The sequence below is a fragment of the Tamandua tetradactyla genome, chromosome 18 (assembly GCF_023851605.1).
Source record: "Tamandua tetradactyla isolate mTamTet1 chromosome 18, mTamTet1.pri, whole genome shotgun sequence".
NCBI classification, from domain to species: Eukaryota; Metazoa; Chordata; class Mammalia; order Pilosa; family Myrmecophagidae; genus Tamandua; species Tamandua tetradactyla.
In genome coordinates, this window is record NC_135344.1 from 34,702,147 (window position 1) to 34,729,567 (window position 27,421).

A 27,421-nucleotide genomic window follows, 5' to 3' on the forward strand; every position below is an offset into this window, starting at 1 on the left:
GTTCTGACCAGGACACACATATATATATACACTAGTGAAAAAGAGACAAAAAAAATCTGCTCCATGGAGCTTCTAGTGAGGGGAGAGAGACCAAACAAATAAATGCAATCAGTGAGTGATTGCTAGAGTGTGCTTGAAACTGATAAATGCTCCAAGGACTTGAAAAGTGTTTGGGGGGCGGGGCGCGAGGAGGGGTTGCACTTTTAAGTGGAGTGGTCAGAGTAAACCTCGCTGAAAAGTCCACTCCCAATTAAAGTGCTTACAGTTGAATCCTTGTCCTAGCCTCTGATTATGGGGGCAACCAAACTAAAAAAGTCAATTCCTTTCACAGGAAACAAGCCCAAGTGGAAGCTTTGGGAGACTATGAGTTGGCTTTTGGACATGTGTTTGATATGGCTTCTGGGCCATCCACGTATAATGTCCATTAGCATCAGAGAGCAGTTGGAGCTGGAGAGACAGATTTGGGAGGTGTCAGGGCAGGAGCTGGTCAAGTCACCCAGGAAGGTTATATGGTAAAAGAAGCCATGGACAAGGATAGCGCCCTAAGAAAGAAAGAAGACAGTCATGGGGTGTGCAGATTACAGGGACTAGGGGAGGACTTGAGAGAGAGAGGAGCCAGAGAAGGAGGAGGAAGCTAAGGGGGAGTGGAGTCCTGGAAGCTGAAGGAGGAGAAGGGACGCAAGGAAGCTGGAGCAGTCAGAGCTCAAATCCTCATGGAAGTCCAGCAGGATGCAGAATGCAGCATTCCGGATGTGGGATGTAGAGGTCCTGGTGCCATGAGTGGGAGCTGTCTTGGTGGAGCAGTGAGGCAGGGCCAGATGGCAGTGAGTTAAAGTGACTGGGAAATGAGGAGGGAGGGAGCCAGCAGAGAGCACCCCTTGGGGGAGCTTAGCTGTGACCTTAGAGGGTGGGGTGCAGAAGAGTGTGTGGATTAGAGGGTCAGAGAGAGTCCAGGTGTTTGCATATTGCATGGAAAAGCCATTGTGGATGGAGGGAGTGCTGAAGATTCAGAAGTGAGAATGTTTGAGGAAGGGGTTCAGTTTTTAAGGAAGGAGGGGAAAGAGTGTAGATGGGGGAGAGGTTAGGAGGAGACAGTAGGAAAGGAGGGAAAGGTGGTTCCTCACCTTGTATTTATTCAGCATAAGAGTGACCTCTTGCCTTCCCAGAACTTTGTCTCACCCAGTCAGGACCATCCCTGGCCCGTACAACAGCACTGTGAGGGGTCTCAGTCTCCCAGGCGGGGAACAAGAGCACTGAGAGGTGCTATGCCTGGCCCAGGGTCACAGGACATGCGTGGAGCCAAGGTGGATGCCACACTCTCTGAATCCTCATCCCGGTTCCTGGCTGCAGCTGACCAGACTTCTGGATTCCTTCAGGCACCTTGCTGATGCACTTGGGACTGTGTAGGTGCTGGCTTTGTAAATGAACACCTGTGAGTGATGTGCAAGTGACTTCACCAGGCAGAGGCAGAACCCACATTTACTCTAGTTGATGAAACCGAAACCAGAGAACCTGTGGGAAAGCACTGGTATGAGGAGGGAGTAGGCAATGGCAAGAAGGCTTTCCCAGGAGCTGGCAGACTTAGCCAGGAGTCATGCATGCATTCAATAAGCATTTATGGTATCCCTCCTATGTGCCAGACACTGTGCCTGGACAGACTGAGGAAAGGAAGAGAGAAAAGCTGAGGAGGGCTAGAGAGCATTGAGGCCTGTGAATGGATTTACAATTGGAAGCTGGGTGAAGCAGCATTGGATTCTGGTTAAAAGCCAGGTTGGCCTCAGGCAGATGAGACATCCTTGCCAGCCAGGAGGGGTGGACTTGAACACAATGGGAAGAGTCCTGAGCTGGGAGACCAAAGACCAGAGCTCCAGCCTTGGTGGTGGTACTGACCTTGTAGACAAGTGTCAGGGTCTCAGTCAGGTTAAGATGTCCCTGAAACTCTTCCCTTTCTTCCCACATTCCTGGGTGGGTGTTGGGGACTGAATCATGTCCTCACAAAAGACATGCTCAGGTCCCAACTCCTAGTCCTGTGGGTGTGAACCCATTGTGAATCGGACCTTTGAAAACGTTATTAGTTATGGTGTGCTCAGACTGAATGAAGGTAGGCCTTTCCCCAATGTGGCTAACGTCCTTACAAGCAAAGAAAATTGGGCACAGAAGAGAAGCCAGAGGCTAAAAGTCAGTGGAACCCGGAAGAGAAAGGAGAGGATGCCACCATATACAGTGCCATGTGACAGTTAAGTCAGCAGCCAGCCCCAGAACACCTGGGGAGAAGGCATCCCTGCTGATGCCTTGATTTTGGATTTTCTTAGCCTCAAAACTATGAACGAATCAATTCCTGTTAAGCCAACCCATTGTATGGTATTTGTTTTAATATCCAGGTGGGTATTTGTACTAGTGCTCTATGGAAGGATGACTGGAGTAACAGATCCTAGGCAAGTGTCATTACACAAAATTGTCCCCCAAATAAGTGGCAATGCCCATAGGTTCTATTTCCAAGGCCCTAGTGGGGGTCTTGTGATGGGCTTCCCTGGGCTGTTGGTGGCCAGGATTCCTCCAGAGGGTTCTTATCTTCAGGGGGACATTTCCAAGGACATATTTGAGCCAGGTTTTAAAAACTATTTTATTTTGTTGCTTTAGTTGTTCATAAATGTATGGGCATCTTGTTGAATTTAAACAAAAACCAAAACATTGGTCTTGCCCTTTGGGGCATATTAAAAATCAAGGAAAAATTTAACCCAACATCAAATATCTTATCACCTCTTTTCATCTATTGATTTCACAATATTATCCATGTATAACCGTAGGTGGGCCTCACTTTAAACAAACATGGAAGTTCAGGTTGGAAATTAGGATAAATTAGGGTTGATAATTCATCTCATTTAATGCTTCACTTCTGGATGGTGACCATTCCTCTAGTCCAAAAATGTGATTTTATTTATAAGACTAAGGAGCACAAAGATTCATTTATAAGCACCATAAAACTACTGTTACTGTGTAATGTAGCTGGAGCAGGCAGGACCTGGTGGCCTCTGGGGCCAATCCAGAGTAGCACAGTAATTGCTAATCAGGCTGCAGCAGCCAGAGATGAGCCATCTTCTGGCCGACTGCACCCGTGTTCTCTCTCACCCAGGAAAGCCTATAAGAATGCAAATGGGAGAGAATGAAAATAATTTGTTTCTTGAATGCTTACCACGTGCAAGGCACGCACTAAGTATGTTCAAGGCTGATGGTATAGGGCAACATAAAATCTGCTGTAACTTCCAACTATCACCCAGGTGTCAGTGTGCCCCCATGCCCCTTGGGAAGCGCATTGACTTGGCTCAAACCTGAGTCTTTGGCCTTCCCCATGATTTCTGATTGGCCAACCTTGCTTCTTGTCTGTTCCAACAAAAATCCCACTCACATTGGAGATTCTGTGTCTACATGGATGTTTACTGAACATCTGGGGAGGTCAAGGGGAGGGGTGTCACAGCACATGGTCTAGCTACCCCCCCTTCAACCCCTGCTCCTCCCCCTCCTCTCTCCCTACGACTCTCCTGCCTGCACATCCCACCCCCTCCAGGACATTTTATTCCTTCTCCAGCAGGAGCATCATATCACCCTCCCGCCCCCTCACCATTTCATTTTTCTACCCCAAGGGAATTTCTCACCAAATACCATGTTCTACATGAAGGGAGTCTGGTGAATGCAAATTTCTCTCCCTGGTTTCCCACAAAAGGACCTCATTTGAAAGTTGAGCCTTCAACCTACCACACAACTGTGCCTCTGGGCAAACCAGTACATCAGGGTGCAGCCATCAAGAGCCTCTGCTCTAAATCGGCCTCTCTTGTCCTCCTCTCCTCACTTTCCACCCACTGCAGCCTCAGTTCCATTCCTACTGCTCCACAAAAACTGCTCCAAGTGAATGCTGCCCAGTAGAGCATTCTGTGATGATGAAAATGTTCTGTTCTCTTTCATCCAGTAGCTTCATGTGGCTACTGAGAATATGCCACGTGGCTCATGCGACTGAGGAACTGAATCTCTAATATTATTTAAAATTTTAAAAGGTATTTATTTATTTATTTTTTAAATTTCTGATCATTCCGTTCTACATATATAATCAGTAATTCGCAATATCATCACATAGTTGCATATTCATCATCATTATCATTTCTTAGAACATTTGCATCAATTCAGAACAAGAAATTAAAAGAAAACAGAAAAAAATGCCTACATACCATACCCCTTACCCCTCCCTTTCATTGATCACTAGCATTTCAATCTAAATTTATTTTGACATTTGTTCCCCCTATATTTATTTTTATTCTGTATGTTTTACTCGTCTGTTGATGAGGTAGATAAAAGGGGCATCAGACATAAGGTTTTCACAATCACACAGTCACATTGTGAAAGCTGTATCATTATACAGTCATCTTCAATAAACATCTATATTTTCAGGCGGTTCCCTCCATCCTCTCCATTACATCTTGACTAACAAGGTGATATCTATTTAGTGCATAAGAGTAACCTTCAGGATAGCCTCTCAACTCTGTTTGGAATCTCTCAGCCACTGGCACTTTATTTTGTCTCATTTCACTCTACCCCCTTTTGGTCGAGAAGGTTTTCTCAATTCCTTGATGCTGAGTCTCAGCAGTTCATTCTAGGGTTTTTCTCAATCTCTTGATGCTGAGTCTCAGCTCATTCTAGGATTTCTGTCCCACATTGCCAGGAAAGGCCACACCCCTGGGAGTCATGTCCCACGTAGACAGGGGGAGGGCAGTGAGTTTGCTTGTTGTGTTGGCTGGAGAGAGAGAGGCCACATCTGTGCAACAAGAGAGGTTCTCTTGGGGGTGACTCTTAGGCCTAATTTTAAGTAGGCTTGCCCCATCCTTTGTGGGGTTCAGTTTCATATGAACAAACCCCAAGATTGGGGGCTCAGCCTTTAGCTTTGGTTATCCGCACTGCCTGTGAGAATATCAAGAATTCAACTTGGGAAAGTTGAATTTTCCCCCTTACTCACCATTTCCCGAAGGGTTTCCCCCTTACTCACCATTTCCCGAAGGGGACTTTGCAAATACTTTTTTATTCACTGTTCAAATCACGCTGGGATTTATTGGGGCATCACCTGGACAAACCAATAAAATCTCATGCCCTACTCAAAGTTCCATGTACTTATGGTAATATTATTTAATTTTAACTTTATTTTTAATTTTCACAGCCACATGTGGCTCACAGCTATTGTATTGCTCTAAAGTACTTGGTGATCTTCTAATGCCCACATCCAATGCCTGTGTTTCCATCTGAATCTCCCTTTCAGGCGTTGTATCATCACGCTCCTTTTCTAACTATCACATCTTGGCCATTCTCTTTCACTCCCTTGACTTCAAATACCTTCCTTACCCATGACTTACAAATCTATGTCTTTAGCCCGGACTTCTCTTCTGGGGTCTTGACCTAATTTCCAAATGCTTTCTGGATGTCTCCACAATAATCTTATAATCACAGTGTTTCAAAGTAAACCCATTATTTCTCCCCACTTTTTCCACAGCCCATACTAACAAATTGATCCTCTATTTCTGGGCTAAAAATGGGGGGAAGGGTCTTCTTAAAGTCCTTCCTGTTCCTCCATACGTAATCAGTCACTGAAACCTACTGAGCCCTTGCCAAACCATTTCTCAAAAGCATCCCCTTTCTTCCATCTCTATGCTGACACTTTTATACATGCAGGTCTGGCTATTTGATGTGTGGGTCCCAGGGCAAAATGCAGGGTCCTAGCTGAATGTGGGGAAGTTGATCTTCCTTTACCATAGGTTGCTGCCCCAACCCACAGGAGGTCAGGCAACCCCTAAGGGGTTGCAACCTAAGAGAAGCTTGGACCTGGATTGGATGAATGACCCATGCTGTCACCCACTGAATGCACCATGGTGCTGCTAGACCAGCACAAGGATGGCCACCGTCTTGTCTTTCTTTAAGATGTAACAGGGTATGTGCCCAACCTGACCCTTTCTCTCTCTCTGCTTGCATCCAGGCCTCTGCCAAGGGTGGAGGGTAACAGAGAACACTGACATCTTCCCACCATTGTGACCAGCCTCTTCCCTGGGTAGACAGCAGCAGCAGTCAAGGGATGGGGTGGGCAGGGGAAACAGTGGGGCTTGGTGTGCCAGGGTCAAGGAATGGGTAGCCGAGAACCCGTTGGGGGGGACAGGGAGTGGCAGGAGATGGGACTGTGCAGGAGTCTCCAGCATATGCTCCACTTATAAAATATACTTATAAAATATAGTTTCAATGATAAAATTATCAAGAACTTTCAGATGGCATGAGCATTTAAGCTCAAGTGCGGGCTCTTCAGAGAGCAGGGCCTTGTGTGAGTACACAGATCATATGCCCAGGAAGCTTGCCCTGCACACCTGCCCTTGGCACCTCACTTCTCCCAAGGCCACGTATACTTCACTTTTGCCATAAGGAACTACTTGCAATGTTAAACCCACCAGAAGTTTTTAACTAGGGGCGGTACAGCCCCCTGGTGGCATCTGGAAATGTGTGGGGTGTGCTTATGGAACTTGGTGAGGAGGGGGAGTCAGAGATGCTAAATGTCTTGCAATGCCTGGGACAGTCCTGAGCCAAATGACAATAGTGCCCCCAAGACAAACACCACCTTGGGTGCTTCTAGGTCTTCTGGTACATTCCTGCCACTCAGAATACCTTGTTCTGGTCTCTTTGCCTTCTGTGAATCCTTATTCAGTCCAAGTGGCTCCTCCTCCCTGAAGCCTTCTCTGGTCTAGCCCTGGAAGCAGAGCTTATTCCTCCTTGGAGCTGTCCTTCTAAGAGTCCCTGTTTCACTGAGCTGTGATCGCTGATTCACATGCTCGCCTCCCTCACCGGCTGGAATCTCCCTGAGAACTGTAAGTAGGGAGGAAAGAACCCTGGATTGGAAGCCACCTTGTCCCTGCTCCTTAATCTTGTCCTTTCAACTGAATAGACGTGGGGACCTTGGACACATTTGCTTTTCCTCTCAGACCCTTCCAGCTCAAAAGTCCCATTCCCCAAATTTTGCCATCATCTGGAAGCCTTTAAGTGTTTTTCTGAAAACAGCTCTTCAATAGGCACATAATCTTCATGGTAAGTGCCAGGTCCTCACCTTTATTCTTTTCTCTTTTTTCTGCCTAACCTTGAGCTGAAGACCTGAGTCATCTTTTCCTTTCTTCAGGACATACCCACCTCTGTGAGGAGGAAGAAAATGGTAAAGAGAGCAGGGCACAGATTAGTATTTCAACCTGTTCTTTTTAAAGAAAAATGTTTGTGGGTAACTCATTTTTAATGCAGGAAAGTCAAGAGAGGAAAAGCATCAGATCTTCAAATGGCTGGGATCTCTTGGGCTTCTTCCAATTCAAGGAGCCACTGAAGCCAGGGAGGAAGCAGTGGGGAATAGAACAATATCCATGTGGGCTCCAGGTAAAGGGCCATGGATTCAGAATGTAAGAGGAGAGGGGGCCGGGACGAGACAGCCAGCGCCTCAAAGGGAAGGGGAGTGGATGGGTATGAACGAAGGAGAGTGCAGAGTCTGGAGGACCACTGTGGGTGGTGCTCTCAGCTGGAGAAGAAGGGTGAGAAATCGGATGAAATGTGCTAGGGAAGGTAATTTGAGAGACCTGATAGCTCTTCTGTTGCACTTGGCTGAGAAAAGGGAAGGCAGGAGGAAAGGAGAACAAGAAAGGAAAAGAAACAAGAGGGAGAAGAGACCGTGCATTCAGGGTGGCGAATGTGAATGCTGAGGAAGGGACCAGAAGCACAGGAACTGAAAAACATCTGGAGACAGGGCTGGTTATGTAATTTGCAGGGTCCAGTGCAAAATGAAAACTGCAGAGCCGCTTGTGCAAAAAACATGGAAAAACTGTGTTAAATAAAAAGCTTTTTCCTTTATTCTGCTATTTCTCTCCACTTACTGTTTTTAAAATTCACTATTATTTAATGTGATTATAAGTAAGGAAATATTTTAAATTTTAATGAGTAGCATGAATTAGCCATTAATTTTTATATTGTGCAAATGCCAATTTTAAATGCAAATATAAGAGCATGTAACTCATGCAGAATCACCAAAATTGCACAATTCATATTTCATAGCTCATATAGGCATATGTATTTCATTTTCACTAGAAGACTGGAAACGCTGTACAAAACTAACTCAACTTTTTATTTTCCTTCTTGATGCATATACGAATACCCCTACCTTTGGCTTACTGAAGTGTATGGAAGGACTTAAAGGAAAAGCACCTTGGTTTGCTCTATCTTTCCTTTCCCTTTTATGTCATCATTTTCAGCCTAAGCCTTGGCTGATACAGAGAAGCAACAGCAAGAAGGGTTGACAGGGTTCCTTGGTTATTTGTGTTTCTTAGAATGCCACTGTCCCCTTTTTGCATTGGAGACAAGTTCTGGTTTGAACGGAAGGTGTGGCCTCTCGGGGCTGTGAGTGTCCCACTCGCTCACATGAGATGTGTGGCTGCGGAACATGAGCACAGGATTCCGGGGGATTCACAGTGCGTGGGAGTTCAGTGAGACTCCAGGGAAGTGCAGGCAGCGTGTCACGGAAGCCAAGTAGTCCGTGTAGGTAGCTGATGCTCTCTGCAAAGGGGGTGGCAAGTGTGCCCGAGCCCAAGTCACGTGCCTCTTTTCTGCTCTCGACCCTGCTCCACCGGCCCATCAAACTTCACTTATAAAACACAAGTTAAAAAATGAAGTTATTATTGAGTTTCAAGATGGAGGTATTTGAAGGCCTATTCTGCCTATAGATTTCTACCTACAGTTAGGTAATTCTACCTATATTTAAGCCTGATTTTATCTAAAAGCTAACACAAATATAAACTAAATGTCAAAATATTAAGAAATGTGGTTGGCTTTGTGTTCTTCCAAAAATGATCTTTAATATATTGCTTTAAAACAATATTTAACTCTAAAATACTTCTTGTTGAATGGATGGAGTTTAAGTGAAAAGAGGAGACAGCAACTCTGCCACTGAATAGGGTCTCAGTTTCCTCTCCTTTAAAATAAAGTGTTTTAAACTGGATGATGCATTCCAACATAAAATTCTATGATTCAATTAATATTTTTAAATCCAATTAAGATTATCACTGCTTGATAAGAGGAAGTTAGATACATTTATGTAGCATGGTAATCCATTTACCACCAGGTATTTAACGGAACAAGCTATATTTAGAAAGTGGAAAAGTAAATGGTAATTAGAGAATGAAAGGCAGGTAGGGAGTTAAAGGAAGACACATTTATTCTTTTGACCAGGAATTACCTACATGCCTTCTTGAGCCAGCATGCTAGGTGCGGTGTGAGTTTAAGTAGACGCTAGCATCCTCAACTTCCAGTTAGGAATTTGGAGACATCTCTTAGAGACGCACAAATAAAGCTATAAAAATACATTATCAGACAAGATGTTACCAAGAGTAAGACGACTGGAGAGACTGCAGGTGCCCGGAGGAGGCGAGGGGTCTCTGTGGGCGGGACTCAGAGGGCAGTTTCTCTGGGTCCAGGCTCCTAAGTTGGCCCAGAAGGGACTGTTGAGGTTGTCTCTTCTCCCACTTCTCTATGGCCGGAGTGGATGCATCTGCTTCTTTCTCTACTCTATGGGAAGGATTAGGGGTCTTTTTTTCTAATTAATTTTTTAAAACATAACAACAAACACAAACATTCTTACCGTATGATCATTCCATTCTACATATATAATCAGTAATTCACAATATCCTCACAAAGTTGTATATTCATCATCATGATCATTTCTTAGAACATTTGTATCAATTCAGAAAAAGAAATTTTAAAAAATAGAAAAAAAATCCATGATCACTAGCATTTCAATCTAGTAAATTTATTTTGACATTTGTTCCCCCTATTATTTATTTTTAATCCGCATGTTTTCTCATCTGTCGAAAAGGTAGATAAAAGGAGCATCAGACACAAGGTTTTCGTAATCACACAGTCACATTGCGAAAGCTATATCATTATACAATCATCTTCAAGAAACATGGCTACGGGAACATAGCTCACCATTTTAGGCCGTTCGATTATGGGGTCTTTTAACAAATCATTCATCCAGCAAAAGATTTCTTGAACACATTTTAAGTGCCAGGTTCTGTGTGAGGTCCAGGAGATATAAAGATAAGCAAGATAGAGTCCCGTCCCCGAATTGCTTGTCTGGTGATTGGAGAGACAGCCAAGAGAACGTAGAGCAGTGGGTTGGGTCAGCAGATACAGCTGCCTGGTACCCGGCCACAACCCCCTGCAGCTGCTTCCCTCAGCGGTGATGTCAAGTCTTCCAGCCAAGCCCCCTGCCTCAGCATCTTCCTTGAGAGGACAACGAGGCAATCACTACCATCAGTAAGACCTGGCACAAGAGATGAAACCTATTTGCTTCCCAGGCAACAAGAGCTATAATAACACTATACGCATTTGCTGTGGGATCACAGAGAAGCAGTTGGCGAGTGTTTTCTGGTGGAATTTGGGTAAGAAGTCACAGTGGATGACAAATCACCTGGACTGCCAAGGATGATGGATTTCTGCAGGTTAGAAACCGCCTGGTCCCCTTTCACCCCCTGCACTGGTGTGGCTTTGTTTGCAACTTGGAGAGACGGTAATAGTCACTGGGAAACATAACTTCCTTTTAGGGTCCCTCAGATCTGGACAGGAGGGAGTAGCAGACCCCCGGGGAGGGATGGGGCCTGGAAGTGGGTAGCAGGGCTGGGTTAGCCTGCAGGAAGAAGTCTGGATCACTGGCCCAACCACTGGGTTTTCTTTGGCAGAAGAAGTTTCAGGCCCTTCTTGTAGCCAGTGCTAAGGAAGCTGGGAGTAGACAGCTCATAGGTTCCCATGTCCTGGAGCTGGAGATTGAGGTGGAGGGAAATGAAGGGTTGGAGGTAGCTCTGCTGGCCACAGGTTTGCAGCAGGAGGACACCCGGCCAAAGGAGCCAGGAAATCTTCTGGGCTTGCAGACATTGTGTCATATGATTGCTTATTTGGGAAGAGGAAGCTACCTAGGGAGCACTGGTGCCCCTTGCCACTTCCTAAGGAGAAAGCCAGTTGGGGCGTGCACAGGACCGCAGAGTGTAACTGCGTCCATGCGCACATTCTCTCATCTCCCCACATTCCCCCTCCCCTAGGTGCACAGGGGAGGTGAGCTAGCCAGGTTCAGAGAGAAATAACAGAGTGCAGCGTCCTGCCACCTACATCTCTACTCTAATGGGGCTGCGAGAGGAGCACCCAGCGTTCCTGTCTCTTTGGGGCAAGTCACAGACTCTCAGAACCTCAGTGTCCCCATCTGTAAAATGAAGAAAGGAAAACTGCCTTAGCCAACTACCTTAGAAAACACATCTAGAAGTTCCTTATCTCAAACCATATTCCACCTAAATCCTAGATTAATTATAGTTATAAATGTAAAAAAAAAAAAATAAGAAACCCAAAACACAGAGAAAATATGGTGTTTATATAACTTAGAAATAGTCAGTGTTTCTAATACGACACCGGTAAAGGAGGGACGACATCAGCCTTCAAAAGATGCTAAGCACCTTTGGTTTCACTAAGCAATGTCTAAGCCTCCTAAACATAAAAAACAAATCTTAATGTAAATGCATGATTTGAAAGGACCTTCAACAAATTGTTAAGTTGTTAATGGTTATCTCTGGGGAGAATAGCAAAATTGTGTTTTCTGGGTGTGAAAGGGACTTCAATTTTTGACAAAGTATATACTTATGTATTATTAGAAGTTTATGGAGACAATATCTTGCTTTTGTGATTTGGAATGTTAAAAGCATCAATAAAAATATAATGTTAAATGGCAAAGTGGTAAAAATATTTGCAACATAAGTGACAGTCAGAATTAAAATCCCCATTATGTGAAGAGCTCTTATAAATGAGTAAGAAAAATGAGGAACTATGGGCAAAGGGCACAAACAATGAACAATAGAATAAATGCTAATGACCAAAAATCTTATGAACAATATCAACCTTATTAATAATTTAAAATGTAGATCAAAACAAGAAGTTAGGCAAAGTATAGTGTATGTATAGTGAATGCTTAGATACTGTTAGATATTGCTAGCAGGAATGTACGTCGGTACAATTATTTTGGCAGGCACTCTGACAATAGTGGTCTAATCATACAAATGTCTAAATATTTTGACCCAGCCATTTCATATCTCATATTCATCCTTAAGAAATAATTAAGGATACCATATAAAGATGTAGTTCTAAGGATGTTCATTTTTAATAGTCAAATTTATATTTATAATAACTAAGAACTGTGAAATAGATCCAAATGGATCTATCTAAAAACAGATTAAATTACTCATAATAACTAATAAAATAGAATGTTATTTACCATAAAATGTGTTGATTAAATAAATATTCAAAATTGATTTCAAAACGATCCAACTTATTAAATGAAAAAGCAGTTTATAAATAACATGTAAATGAGCTCACTGGTGTGACATACACAACCCCCATTTGTGTACAAAAACACACATACACAGCACAGGATGGAAATGCAAATGGAAGAGTAAAAGTAGTCTTCCCTTAGAGCCATGCAAACAGGGTCCTACCCCAGCCCCAGCTTTATGGAACCCCATGCTTTGGAATGCCTTCCTTAAAACTTTCTACATTCTTTCCTGTGACTGGGACCGGCTGAAGACAGTACCCCAAGCCAGCCCAGAACTCACGGGGGGCCCTTGGCCCTGTTTCTCCCCTTTGAGACACTCTCTGCCCCTCTACACCTGAAGAGTTCCAGGACTCACACCTATGGGATAATCCTTGGGCTCCAGGCCTGGCCCTGGTTCCAGGAGGGCGGCGTGGTAAGGGGGACTGCTCCCACTGGCCAATGTGGCATTTCTTTCGTAGGTTTGTATGAGATTGGGCCACCAGAATGTGTGAACATGTGGGCAAAGGCTGAGTTTAGGGCTGGAGCTACTCATGGTCCAACGCTGACCCTTGTGGTGAGCCAAGCATGAGAGCCTGTGCATCAGCCCTTACATCGTCTGACCACAGTGCTGCCACTGGTTTACAGCACCCAAAGGTAGTGGTACTGAAGGCAGATGTCCTTTACCCTGTATGTCCCCACCATGAGTACCAAGGGTTTCACTCCACCCTTTCAGCAGTTCTGTGCCCTGGGTGAGACAGTCCTCCAGGAGTTGTAGCCCTAATTCCTCTGGTTGCTTTTGAAATCACTACTACTTTCTCATCAATGTCCTCTTACCTTCGCCAGTTGTGGTGCTATTATGCTTTCCCAGGTTGTTGTTATACAGCGCTGGACAAGGGAAGGGCATTCCTGGCATCAATATTTCCTCTCTTCTAGCTCCACCCAAGGGAAAGCAGAGTGTGGTCAACATTGAAAGAGATCACATTCTAGGAATGCAGTGTTTACAGCCTTAAGAGTTAAAGGAGAAGACATGGGCAGATGTTATAACTATCAAAAAATTTTGAGTGCTGCCTCGGCATGGACCTTTGACCTGGTTAATAAGTAGCTTTCCAGCTCTGGGGCATAAACTCCCCCAGAGTACAAATCCACATCCACAGCCACCATCCACACCACCACCCATACCTGGTCCAAAACGATAAACTAACCCTCCCCGTTGCCCTCAGATCCCCATTTTGCTTTAAACGAATGATTCTTTGACTCCTGCAGGAAATCTGCTAACGTGAACCCCAATAAAGGCACAAGCACGTGAGTCCCCCCCCGCCTGTTTGCTCTCCACTTGTTGGTTGAGCCACTCAGCTATCTGCAGTTGCTCTCTTGGCATCTTTCTTTCTCTGGGACCTGTGAGTAATAAACTATCTTTTCCCATACTTTGGTTTTCCCATTATGCTGCATCTGACTTCCAACCAGACCCAAATTAAAAACCCAATTTAAAGAATTCGAAATGGTGGAAGAAGTGTCATTTTATGTTTACATTATATAATTCCAAATGGTAAATTTAACATGACCTGGAGATGACTTAGTTTATATTTTCCTACATACTTTGTCAAGACTTGCATCCGTGGGGCTCATTACAGAAGCACAGCAGCAGCCTTTGAGAGCGTTATTGGGTGGCTCAATGGATGAGGCAGTATCATGAGCATTCTATTTAGTATTAGAGAACCGCACAGGCAAGAAGATGTATATTGTTTCAATATCAACAGTTTCTGAAGACCTGTATCTTATGAGTATTAACAGCGTTGCTGCACGGGAAATGAATCGGGATGGTGCTTTTGACAACAGTGAACAAAAAAGATGAAGAGATGGTTCCTGGACTTGAACAGGAAGAGATGGTTCCTGGATACTAGGAAGGGATCTTTACCTGTGCTGAAGGAACAATAAATAAATACCTAAATACCCCTTCTTTACCTGTGATTCTAAGTCTTCATCCATAAATCACTATACTTCACACGGGCCACGAATTTTGTAATGGATTTTAAAATCAAGTTGTTGATATAGGCAGACACTCTGCAATAATCATTTGCTTGATGTCCTGCACTTCCTCTTCTCCTTTCACACAGCCTCTGTGTCCCTACAAGGGCTCTCCTGGAGGGTTTAATCGCATGGGGGCAGAGACGATCACAGGGCTCTGACTTGGTGCTTGGTTAACTAAGGAAAATCCCAGTGGGGACCCCAATTCTGTGAAAGGCCACTTCTACTTTCTCCTGGGTCTGGGTCAAGGAAACATTATACACTCAGAATGGGGGTGGGGGTCCAGGAGGGTGTGTGAAAGAAAATAGTTTCTCATAAATTTAGACCGAATCATCATTGTAATTGTCCTTGGAAGGTGTGTGGTGGGTGTGTATGTGCACACACATGGTTCAACAGTTACTCGTTGAATGGTTGGAAGAAGACCTAGGCAACCTGCAGCAGACTGTGGGGAGATCTCGAGGAGGATTGGACTTACCTGCGGGCCTCACCTGCCCTGGCTTGCTCAGCTCTTCGGCCATCCTTGGGGTGCCAATTGCCAATCATCGAACAGCCCTGGTAGAGACCACTCAGCTACCCCCAGAGTACCAGTGTGTTGGCATGACTGAGACTTGGGAAGAAGTATATTATTGTTGTTTTTGTTTTGGTGGTGGGAAGAGAGGAGATCCTAGGGTAAGCCTCATCCTTGCCATCAGGTGTTGAGTTTTCTATGGAGGGTCCCATCAAAGGGTGCAAGATCTGTGGGGCTCCTGAAAGTAGGGGAGCCAGGTTAGAAACAGGAGTGCCCTTTCACGGGGGGTTAACCTCTGTTTGTTCTTCCCTGTAATGTGGGGGAGGTCATAGCTCATGCACAGCTCTAATTTGTCCAGCCTTACATTTTAATTCCCTTGAGCTACCACAACCCTTTATTAAATTTTTGCCCAGTACAGCTTTTATTTGTAGCAAACAGCAAAAAATGTGTATATAAGGGGTGCTGCTCCATGGGGACAGTGGAGGACCCAGCACCCTCCCGAGGGAGTTGGTAACTGGAGTTCCAGGTGGCAGTGAGAAGCTAAGGGTGAGGTGGCTGTGGCCAAGCTGGGAGCAGCAGGAGGAGCACTGGGTACTGAGGAAGAATTTCAGGAGGAATGAAGGTAGAACTTCTGCATCCTTAGTATTTTCTAGGGGAAGCTGGCCTCTGGAGGGGGCCGGTGGTTATATGCTTGGATTACTTTGTACATTTAAAAAGTCAAGGCTAAATATTACTTATATGTGGTGAAGGATTACAGATGGGTTTTAATTTTGTCCATGTTTTCTTTGCTCCACAATGAATATGTATGGCCATTTTAAATAAGAAAAAACTAGGATAAATCTTATTTTTCATAATAAAAATACCCTTTGGAGAGACATGGCAACTAAATGCAATGAGTAATCTTGGTTTGGGTCTTGAGCCAGAATTTATTTATTTTTCATTTTTGCCATTAGCGAGACAATTGGCAAAATCTAAATAAGGTTTAGATTAGATAATAGTATTACATCAATGATAATTGCCTGATTTTGATAATTATGTAAGAGAATGTCTTTGTTTTTTGAAAACACACACAAATAAATTTATGGGTAATGGAGCATCATGTCTTCAGTCTAAAGAATAACATATATATGTACATATATATATATATATACACAGAGAGAGAGAGAGACAGACAGACGGACAGAGATGGCAGGATAAATCAAACATGATGAAATAAAGGTATACGGGAAATCCTTGTACTATTCTTGTAGCCTTTCTATAATTCTGGAGTTATTTCAGAGAGAGAGAGAGAGAGAGAGAGAGCAAGAGGAACCACCCCTGTTGTTCAAGGACTAAATAGCGAGTGCCACCTTTTCCAGGAAGTTCCTCTCAACCAAAATTACACCTCACCTGCTTCTTGGGAACAGGGATCATTGCTTCCTTGAAATTCTCTCCAGCCTTGATCACCTCAAAGCCTCTTCTCTCTCCTGTAGAGGCGGCTCTGCAGAGTTGGGTGCCGGGGAACACGGGAACTCACAAACCTGGTTCAAATGTTGTCTTTCTGCTTCCCAGTGGTGGGACCTCGGTCATTACTAGCAACTACTTCTATGTTTTTTCTTCTCTACAAAATGGTGAGAACGAAGTTTCTTACACACAGCTGACATGAGGAACATGTAACAATGCATGTCATAAGACTTGGAAATGGAGGCACCGAGGAGTTGAAGGACCAGGTCACATGGGTAATAAATGGTAGAGTCTGACAGGAACCAATCAATTCTATTAATTATGGCAAAGTAAAGTTCATCACTGCACTCAACTCCAAACAAGTAAATTGCCAGTGAGCCTTACAAGTTCGATGGATCTCTACCCATTTGGTACCATACTCACTCCACTGTTCTAAAATGACTTTTGGTTCATTCAGTGTTTTCCTCTTTCAGTGAGTACCTATCAGGTGTGAAGTATGTGTGTGTTCTTAGGATACCAAGATGGGTAAGGAGCTGGCACTTTTGTGGGGAAAAGACAAGTGAATGAAATTTTCAAACACAGTGTAATAGCTACTTTCTTCTTTTAAAAAAGTCTATAATATTCCCTAATGTCAACCATTTTAATCTGAACTGCTCTTAAAATTAGACAGAATTTGCCTGTGGTGTCGTAGGATGAGTGATCTTGATGCTCACTGTCGAGAACATGGAACCCTCCCTCCATGGCTCATGACACATGATACTTTTAGTGATCTAGAATACTATGGAACATTTACTCTGACCCAGCTGTGCCCAGAGGAGGGAGGAGAAACCAGACTGACTTAGAGGCATTTCTCATTTAGTACCCACGTTCTTCTTTCCTCACACAGAACTCCCTTTCCATGGCTAAAGCTTTCCTCACCCCAAGAATTACATTCCTATTTTCTGCAGGTGTCTTGCCATTCCAGGGCTCAGATCTTCCAACTACTCCATAAATGTATCCTTAGGCTTGACATGGAACACAGACTTCACTGTATCTACTGGGTTAGCAATATTCCAAATCGCTGTTTTAATGAAAGGAAGAGGAACAACCTAATTTAGGAGGGAGGCAGAAAACCCAATTCCAAGGGGCAGTGGCTCCCAGGACTGCTGGGATATTATTTGCCATTCTGGAAGCCCTAACAATTTGGGAAATCCCACCCTGAGTCTGAGAAACCTAGTTTCCACCGTAGGTGTCCCTGGACAGATGTAGCACCTTAGACCCAGACCTCTCTGGTAAATTAAATGTTGTGTCACTGTACACAAGCCCAAAGTTCCAGCTCTTCCTGTCGTGTTTTTGCCTAATTTTCTGCTGTCCCACCTATTTCACGGCATATTTTCTCATGCTTTCACTATCTCCAGCTTGGTGCCTTGCAACGTGCATGTCTTACAGGAGTGAACGAAAGGATTAAAATCCCAGTAAGCAACACTGGGAAGAAGTGCCAAGTACAAGGTCCACGGATTTATTTTTGCGAGTTCTGCAAAGGATGTCATTTGAGTATCTTCAGCATATAAAGACATTACTCAGACAGCAGCCCCATCGCCCTTTCATTAGTCGATGGCGAGAAGGACGAGAGAGAGGGAATCGTTTTCTTGTTATTGCTGGGCGGGCTCCGCGCGACTCGGGTAAGCGCGGCCTCAGTAGGAGCTTGAGGACCGCGAACTTCCCCGAGTTCTGGGGGAGGACCCCAAAATGAACCCACCGACATTCCTGAGTACAGCCCTACACGCAGCGCCAGGGTCTCTGGGTCTGCCTGGAACGGGGAGGGGAGGATTGCAGGAAGGTAGTGGGGGGCAAGTCAGCAAGAGAGTGCCCGGCCCTGCTGTCTGCCGGAACGTCCGCCCGAACGTCACCTCTCCCGCGACAGCTCACGCCGCACCTCCCGGGCGGAGAGCCCCCTCCTCTTCCCTCGGATGGGCCGTTTGCCGCGTCCATCACCGCTCGGCGCAGCACTTCCCGGGGAAACTCTGGAGCCCGGACAGCACCCGGGGGGCGGGGCTTGATGGAGCGGGGCGGGGTTTAGCCCTCCGTGGGCCCGCCCCCTGGCTACGCAGCGCCGTGATTGGGCGCTTCGGAAAGCCGCTTCCAGGCCGTCTTGGGCAATGACCCGTGGCCCCCGGGCCAGTCCCTGGTACGCGAGGTGCCGGGGCGCCCCGGCAGGCAGAGGTTTGGAGACTTGGCCCAAGGGGTCTCCAGGGCGTGGGTGCCATCAGGGATCTGAGCGCCCTGAAGCGTTGCAAGCCTGTGCTTTCTCGTGTTCGGCGAGGTGTCTTTCTGCGCTCGCTGGAATTCCGAGAGCATTTGGGAAACTTCTTGCCCCCCACTCCTCCTTCCTTACTTTCGGGTGGGAAAGCAGTGGCTGATTTGTTTTATTTCCTCCCCCAATCTGACTCTGTAAAAATAGCCGTGCGCCGGGACGATCGAGCCAAGCTCTGCCGCACTGTTGCCCGGGGCCGGGTGTGGACCTAAAAATACCCCGCGGGGCACGGAGGCTGCGCTGAGGGTGCGGGCGGGTCTCTCCGGGCCGCAGAGGGCGTCTGGAGACCGGAGAAACGGCGGCCGCCTGGCCCCTCGCTTCTTCCGGGGCTGTCCCTTTAAATCCTGGAGGAGGCAAAGAGAGAAAAGGAAAGAAAGAAAGGAAAAAAAAAAAAAACAACTCGCAGCTCAAGCCGCTGGTGTCTCTGCCCGGTCCCCCACCCCGCCCCCGCTCTGGGGCCAGACTCCCGCCCACCGCCACCACAGGTCCTCGGCGCCCCCCGCAGCGCCACCCACTCGGCAACAGTTACTGTCAAAATAGAAATTCAGTAGCCGAGGAGGAGGCTCAGACACAGCAAGTGCATGTGTGAGAGGGCTGGCGGGGGGCGCGGGGGAGGGGGCGAGCGCGAGACGACCGCAGACATCCGGGCCCTTTAGCCCGTTGCGCCCCGGGAGCCGGCAAGGCGGGCAGCGCGAGCGGGAGCGGCCGCCGGGCGCGGGGGTCCGGACTGACAGCCGCGGCGCGGGAGGCGGGGCGCAAGGAGGGCGGGGGCGCGGTGCAGGGAGGGCGGAGCTGCCCGCGCGCCCGCCGCCGCCGCCGCTCCGCTCCACACCCGCCGGCGCAGCCCCGCCACGAGACTCTGACAGCGGCGGCTAGCGCGGCTCAGGCGCGCAGGGACGGACGGCGGCGGCCGAGGACCAGGCGGCGGCGAGGGAGGACGCGAGGACAGCTGCCGGGCTCAAATGCCAGCGCTGAGCCGATTCGGCAGCGCGCAGGGGTGAGTGGCTTCGCGCGTCGGGCTCGAGCGCGGTGGCCGCCCCGCAGCTGTGAGGGTCGCGGTCTCCTCCGCACCTCAGCTACCGAGGTGGGTTGGGGGTTCTCGGGGAGCTGGGAGGCCAGCTCTGCATCCGAAAGGCTGGAAAGCGGTGGCGGGGGCTGTTGCTAGGAGGCCGGCGGTCCGCGCGCCCCGGGGCGCGGGCGGGGACAGGGGCGTCCCCCGCGCGGCAGGCAGGGGCGGGGGGCTGCGGTGGCTACTCCGGGGCTCCGTGCGGCAGCCATGCAGCTGAGGAGGCGGGCGGAGGGAGGGAGGGGGAGAACCAGCAGACAGCGAGCCAGGAGCGGGCGCCGCGCCTCCTGGCTGGCACCGCGGCCCGGAGCGAAGTGGCGCGCGGGGCTCGAAGGGAACTTCTGCGGGCGCTTACGGCCCTGGGCTCGGCGGCGCCGCCAGGCCCAGGCGGGGCGAGCCTATCGGCAGCCACAGGTGGTTTCTGCCAGAACTTTTGCCGCACTTATGCGGGAAAGGCGTGGGAGCGTTTTGAAGAAGGACGGTTTCCTGGGACTTTTGCACCCGCACCTCGCACTGTCTTTTCTTGAAGATGAGAAAACGGGCTGGAAAATCCGAGACTCCGCAGCCCGACCGACGCGAGAACTACGTGGGATTCCCAGCCCGAGATCGCGCGCCTAGGCGGGACCCTAAGATGCTTGCTGCCGTCACATTGGGAAGTTAGGGGAAATGGGCGCGCGCACACGGTTCCTGTGATCCTCTGGAAAGTTAAGCCGAGGCTGGCTGGGTACCGGTCACCAGCGCGCAGCAGCGCAGGGTCTCTTCCTAGCCGCACGCACAGGAACCGCGCGCGTCTTCGCTAGCGGAGTGCGCATACCGCTCCTTTGAATTGTTTCCACCCGCTGTGCTGCTTTGTTATTCGGGGCGCTCGTCTGATTTCAGTAGAAGGAGGGCCAGGAGAAGCCGAAGAACAGCGACGCGGCAGTGCCTGTTACCTTTGAAATTCGCGGAGCAGTGGAGGCTGGTATCCGAGCGTCGACAGCTAGGGCGCGGGGCCGAGGGGGCCCGGGTTACCGGCGTGTGCTCACTGCCGGGGGAGCCTCGCCGGGCTATTCCCAGGGGTAGGGTTGGAGTTTTTCGGGGCCTCTGGGACAGAAAGAGGAGTTGAAAGGGAAGACCCCACCTAAGTGGAAGGTGTGTACTGTGGCCAGCTCTTGGACAGAAGCTCAGAGATGTCCAGTGGCTTGGCTCTGTTCCTCTTTGGCCAGGCTGATGAATCCAGGGCAACGAGGTAGAGCCACCCGGTAGGTCCGTCTGGGGCTGAAAGAGACCATTATCCTACGAGCAGGTCTGATACCCGGGTGTTGCGAGTTGGTACAAAACTGTGTGAGAGGTGGAAACAGTCCTTCATTCTCACTCCTCCTACTCCCACTCCCTACACCTCCTTCAAGTACACGAGGGAGCAGAAAGCATGCTTTTTATTTTTTTGCTTTAAAAAAAGCCACAGAATTTTGGAGCCAAAAGACATCCTAGATATATTAGAAGGGCTCCTTTTCAGATGAGCAACCTCACACTCATGGAAGATGAGTGATCTGCCACAGCCCTTGAGGCCCAGTGAGACTTAGAGATGACATTAGCCTCCCAGGCCAGGGTGGGGAGAGTTCCCTCCTCAAGGACTTGAAGGCCAGAGATCAAAAATACCACCCCTACATCCCAAGCACATTATGGCCTCGTTATCTGGTGCTTTCTAAATCCATGCTTGCCATCCAGTACATATGGCATATTTCCTGTCCCATGCCCTTGGCTTAAAAAATCAGGGCTGTCACTGAAGACTCCAGTCTGACACTATCCCAACTTTTCCTGCTCCTTCCTCACCCCAAATTCCCCAGACTGCTTTTGCAACATAATGTGGCTTGATTAGCCAAAATGAATTTGCAGCTTGTCTCGCTGAAGCACCCACTTTCTGGAGCATGCCAGAACTCTGTTTTCCTGGTAATTAGGTTTTACAGATATTTTTGAAAGGGAGCCCAATTTTGGATCAATTACACTTGGACACAAATGCTCTGCTGTTGCGGAAACCAAATGAGAAAGATGAGCAGTTATCTGGGGGTGTTGGAGTAAATGTTGTTATAGTATTTGACACAGCTATTAAACACCAATGAATGGGTTTTCAGTAAATGTTTTTTATACTGCATTTTATTGAGTACACAAAGTGTCCTAATTAAAAAGAACTGCAAGTTGGCCACTTAGATTTTAGCCACTTGTTTCTCACCAGTGTGGGTGGGCAGGAAGAAATCGAATGATAAACAGAATGATGGTTGAGCAGGACTTTTTCCTCCAAATCAAAATATTCCAGGGCAGTGCTTATCCTTCAGTCTATAATGTTATGTACAGTCCAGCAGAACCTTATTAAATCAAAATTTATCTGGGTACATGTGTATGTCAATCTATATTAGTCAGAAATGACTTGTAAGAGAATATTTTGTAAGTTTTGTTGCTTTCAAGGGCACTCAGTATCCAGAATTCAAGGCTAATGCAGTGTCACTGAATATAATTCTTCTGCTCTCATGAATAGATAAGAATCTGTGTTGCTGTAACTGTGCTTGGGCTCCTGTAGAAGAAACCAAGAATTGGTATTACAAGGATGATACAGTGTTATATTCTAACAGCTCCTTTTTACTTCCATTTTATGGTTCTCTCATAAGGATCCCCTATAACCTGGTGGGTAGTTCGTTGATTTGTCTGTCTTGCAGATGGGGAAGCCAAGGCAGAGAGGGAGGAGACAGTTATTCCTATAACTTCACCTGCTGTGTTCATGTAATCTGAGCATCCAGCTTGGGGTTTCTGGACTGACAGGGATGTATGTAAGAGGCCCCTTGCCTCCCTCCAACACTGCAGGCACAAAGGGGTAGAGAGGTGTGCTGCTCACCAGGGCATCGTTTGGGACCTGAAGGGCTCCATTCCCTGCCTCCACTGTGGATGAGCAGCTTTCCCTCCTCTTAGAGCAGACTGTGGGAACTTGGGCGAGGAGGGACCAGCTGGCTGGGGCTGGGGCGGGGGTGTGGCATCCGTGCCTGTGTAGGATTCAAGGAGTCCAGGCTATTTTTAACCCCTCCTCCCTCCTGGGAAGAAGAGACTCAAGGGTCTGGAACCATCAGTGCTGCTGTCTTTACCCCAGGATGGCTGTGCCCCACTGGAAGAAAACCTGCCAGGCCCCCGGATGGGAATATTGGAGTGAGCCCTGGCCTTGTGAAGAGGGAACTTGCAGGGCTCCTCGGAAGGCCAGCTGCTCTGGTGGGTATAGGGTACAAGGTTTTTTCCTAGAGCCAGTGTGTGTACTGTCTTTGAGGCACTGCCTCCCATTTGTTCAAAGTGAGGCACACCCTGGAAATCTCACAGGGCAGAATTTAAGAATCTGCCAAAATAGAGGTAACTGGTTTCCTGATTAATGGTAATAATGCCTTCTTATGCAGGAGGAGATTCTGAAAGTGGCAGATCAGACGGAGTTCTCTCTGACGCCAAGCCGAGGTATTGCTGTGTGGTCCAGTAGTCTGCCAGGAATTTTAAGCCAGGCACAGAAAGCGCGTTCCCTCCTTCCCGGCCCCTACCCCTGACCAACCCCAGGACTCCCCCTTGCCCACTCACTCTTCAAACCAACACGAGTCCTCCTTTGTCTTCTAATAAATAGTACCTGCCATTCCACCGTAACAACTTCATTCCTCAGACTTAACATATTCTCCTTGGGTCGGTGGAGGGTGGAATGAGGGTGGGGTATGGAGGGAGCAGGAGAGATATTGAGCTTGTCTCCCTGTTTAACCCCTTCGTGTGAACTCCAGTGCCATTGCAGGGGTCCACACCAGGTTTTACTGGGAGTGGACCTGAGTATGAGGCCCTAGAGGGAGAGGTTGGGGGCTGGGCAGCCTGTGGCTGCGGGTGGTCCTTGGCAAGGCTGGCATGAGTGCCCTGTGCTGAGCCTTTTTGAGGGCAGGGCTTGTTCTCACACCCCGGCACCCAGTGTGACGCTTGAGCTTGGAAGATGTTTCCTGTGTGAATGCTGAGGCCTGGGCTTGGTTGGACAGAAGACTGATTGGCTTCTTTGCTGTTGTCAGTTGTACCCCGTGGTACTATGGAGGGGGTGTTCGGGAGGGCAAGGACTTAGAATCGGAGTGTGAATGAGAAGAGCTGGGAGTTCTTTAGGCGTTTGGATAGCCCTGGGGCCCAGCTGCCTGGCTCCTCCCTGCCACCAGGGATGGTTCCACAGAGAGCAACGAAGTCCTTCTCTGCAGGATGTCCTGTCCCAATCCAGTCTCCGTAAAGCAGGCAGAGTGTGTTTCCTTTAGGAAAGGAACTCAAGTTACTCCCTTGCTTAAATCTCTGCAGTGGGCACAACGTGACCTGAACCCTACCTGCCGCTCTGACCTCCTCCCCTTTACTCCTATACTCCACCCTCCGGCTTCTTTTTGTTTTTTTTTGTGAACACCCAGCTCATTTCTTTCTGGCTTGACTGTTCTCTCTGTCTGGAAGGCCCTTTCCTCACATTTTCCTACAGCTGACTTCTTGTCATTTAGGTCTCAACTTAAATATCCCCTTGCATTATATCTTTCATAGCACAACACTAACTGGGCTGTGTTCTTGAGTCTTCTCTTGTTTGCTGTCTGCCTTCCCACACTAAATGGTAAGCTGGATGAGAGCAGAGACCCTGTCTGCTTTGCTCCCTGCTTGCATCCTCAGTTACAGAATGGTGCCTGGCCTGTAGGAGGGCCAGGTAGATTGCCGTTGAGTGAATGCCTCTCAGTGGTTTTGGGGAGTGTGAAGACAGTCAGCCGCAGGCCTTGGGCAGTAGTAAAGCTTGTCCACACTCGCTCTGATGTAGGCATGATGATGGTAGAGAGGAAGAGAAGGTGGCTTTCAAGAGGTACAGCCTAGGAGGGTTGTTGTCAAGCTGTGTTAGCCCTGATTTCCACAGGGGGTCTTGGCTCGGGAGGAGGGTCTTCTTTCACATGCTAGGAAGCTGAGTTTGGGGGTTCTGGCAGTTGAGCCACCTCCAGGGCTGCGGTTCCTCCAGCTTGCTTGGTTACTGTCTCTCTTTTTTTTCTGTTTATTTACTTCTTTGGTGGGCAAGAGTTACAAGCACAATGCCATCCTTGGAGAGGCAGGAATGTTGTGTTTTTCCACCAGCTCCATTCATTTGCAGCCTCCTGGGAACAGCTGTGGACAACTGGCTGCCAGCGTGGATGCAGGGAGGGTTTCCCTTCAGGGCCAAGGGAATGGAGAATTTCATTTGTACTTCTCACCCTGCTGAGTTCCAAACCCCATTGAAAGGATGCCTGTAAAAACAGATTTATGAGGAAATTAAAAAACTATTAGCATTCAGTCTACTGTTAATTTTTCTGATTATAAAAGCCGTAAGACTCACAATAGAAAATTTGGAAAATGTGGAAAAGTATAAAATTAGAACAAAAATATGCTCCTACTCCCTAATTTTGGTTTATTTCCTTCCAGTCCTTTTTCTGTATCGACCAATATGCAGACACAGACACATACATGTACATACAATATAATTAGAATTAAACCTTCTTTTCCAAAACTTAAAAAAACCCAGCCTGTCTTTTAGTAAACATAATGGTCCCTTCCCTTTGACAGTCTGGTACTTATATTCCGTCTGTGAGTCATGATACTTAGAAAAAAAATGTGTTTTCAAAGACTGTTCTCTGGGTAAGAAGATTTCAATGGGCTTTACCTTCTGCAGTTTGAATGAGGAAAACTGTTGTTACCCCGAGTCCCCACCACACTGTGATGTGCTTGGAAACGTGCTCCTCACTCCTCCACTGCATACCACTGTGCTGAGAACTGCTGGTGTGCAGTCTCGGACATTGGGTCACGTTGACCAATATCGTGATGTGTTTCAGACATGTGTTTTTAATGGATATGTAACATTCTCCCAAGTTATATACCCTAATTGATTTAATCATTTGTAAAAAACTCAGCGCCCATAAATAATTCCTTGACTTAAAAACAAGAGTAGCAGGTGAAGCCTGGGCAGCGTGTACCTGAGTTGTTGGATGAGTGTGCCTGGGCTGTCACTGTTTATGCGACCACCTGAACTCCTTCAGGGCGCAGAACTTTGGCTCCCCAGTTACTCTTTTCCCAGGGCCTAGAAGAATGCCCGGTGCACGGTAGGTACTCAGGAAGTATTTGTTGAATGATTAAAATGCAAAACTTCCTGAGGGATGTGGAGCCCTGATTCCATTATGTCAGGGCCCCTGGGGGTGGGGAGAGCAGAGGGCCTGGGGGTTTGAAGGGCTGGGGAGGCACCTGGGCAGGAGAGGTGGCCTGTGTGGAGCCTCGGGACAGAGTGAGGACAGGTGTGCTGGACTCGGGTGAAGGGGTGTGTGTGGCCCGAGCCAGGGAGTGGCTAGAGATGGGGATTATTGAAACTGGTGCCTCCTCGGAAGCCGAGTCGCAGGGTAGGATTGGCCCTCAGGGACAGCGGGGAGGCAGCGTCAGCGTGAACCGGCACAGGGGGCAGCTGAGACCAGAGAAGTTAAGCGCTGGTGGGGCGCAGGGGCTTTGGAGTTGGACAACTCTGTGTCCAGTGGCTCGGTCACTCACCTGCGATCGCCTTGGGAACCTTATCTAACTTCTCTAAGCTCTGGTTTCCTTACCTATAAGATGGAGAAGATAATAGTGATACCAGCCTCCTGGGGTGGTGGGGACGATGAGGTGAGACACATAGAGCACTTAGAGCAGCTCCCGACCAGGAACGAGGAGATCCATACAGGGAAGCCACCAGGCTTGGGGTGTTTTGTGCATGTCTCTTCCGGACCCGAAGGAGAGGGGAGACAGAGGGCTCCTATGTAGGTGGAATCACCACCACTTGGGGGTACCAGAGGGTGCTGAAGCCCCCTTACCTTGTGCAGATGGAGAGACTCACGCCTCCCAATAACCTCGAGGCTCCAGCCAGCATGATCTAACTGTCCCTGGGGGTGGTGGGTCCTTCTTTACTCATGAACACCTGGACATGGGTTGGTCTTGGGAACAGAGAATGTTTGTCCACGCAGAGGGATGGGACATGGGACAGGCATGTTTTGCTGATTGAGAGCTGAAGGAGTCGGTACATATGGCCTGGAGCAGTGCAGTCCGATATGAATATGATGTGAGTCACCTGTGTCATTTTAAATTTTCTAGTAGCCACGTTAAAAAAAGGAAAGAGAAATAGGTAAAATTAATTTTAGTAATGTATTTTATTTAACCCTAAATATTACCACCTCCACATGTGGCACTGGCCACCTGTCACATGCACACTGCCCCATGGGGCTAGAGGCAGTGCCGTCAGCCTGGGGCCTGGGCCCGAGGGCCAGTGTGGGGAGCCCGGTGCTGCTCGGGGGGCTCTGGCTTGCGAGGGAAAGCAGCTAGGCATCTGGGAGGGAATGTGACAAAAGCAAGCAAATTAGGGAAGAGGCAGGGATTTGGCTTTTGTCCTGGCCCTATGGCTCATGCACTGTGGATTCCCAAGGGAGCCATTCCATTTTATGGGCTGTGGTTTGGCCATTTGTAATATGAAGTTGGATGGTCTCAGAGACCCCTCCTGGCTCTGGTGTTCTTGAATTCCCAAGAGAAACATGGAAAACCAAGGCAGGCATCAGGTTTGAGGAGGGTGGAGGTGGGGCTGGGAGGGCAAGTCTGGCCAACAGAGATGACTTCCAGGCCCTGTGTTTTAAAGCATCTCTTTACAAACTTCTGACTGGAGAGTTTGCT

At 47.8% G+C, this 27,421-nt stretch overlaps 1 protein-coding gene across 1 annotated transcript in view; it reads left to right on the top strand.

Moving 5' to 3' along the window:
* Positions 1-19,557: 19,557 nt before the first annotated feature.
* ZBTB7C (zinc finger and BTB domain containing 7C) overlaps positions 19,558-27,421 on the top strand; it is a 368,318-nt gene continuing 360,454 nt past the window's right edge. The window contains exon 1 of the mRNA XM_077135517.1: positions 19,558-19,657. The gene's annotated coding sequence lies outside the window, so the exon portion shown is untranslated. The remainder of the gene's footprint in view (positions 19,658-27,421) is intronic.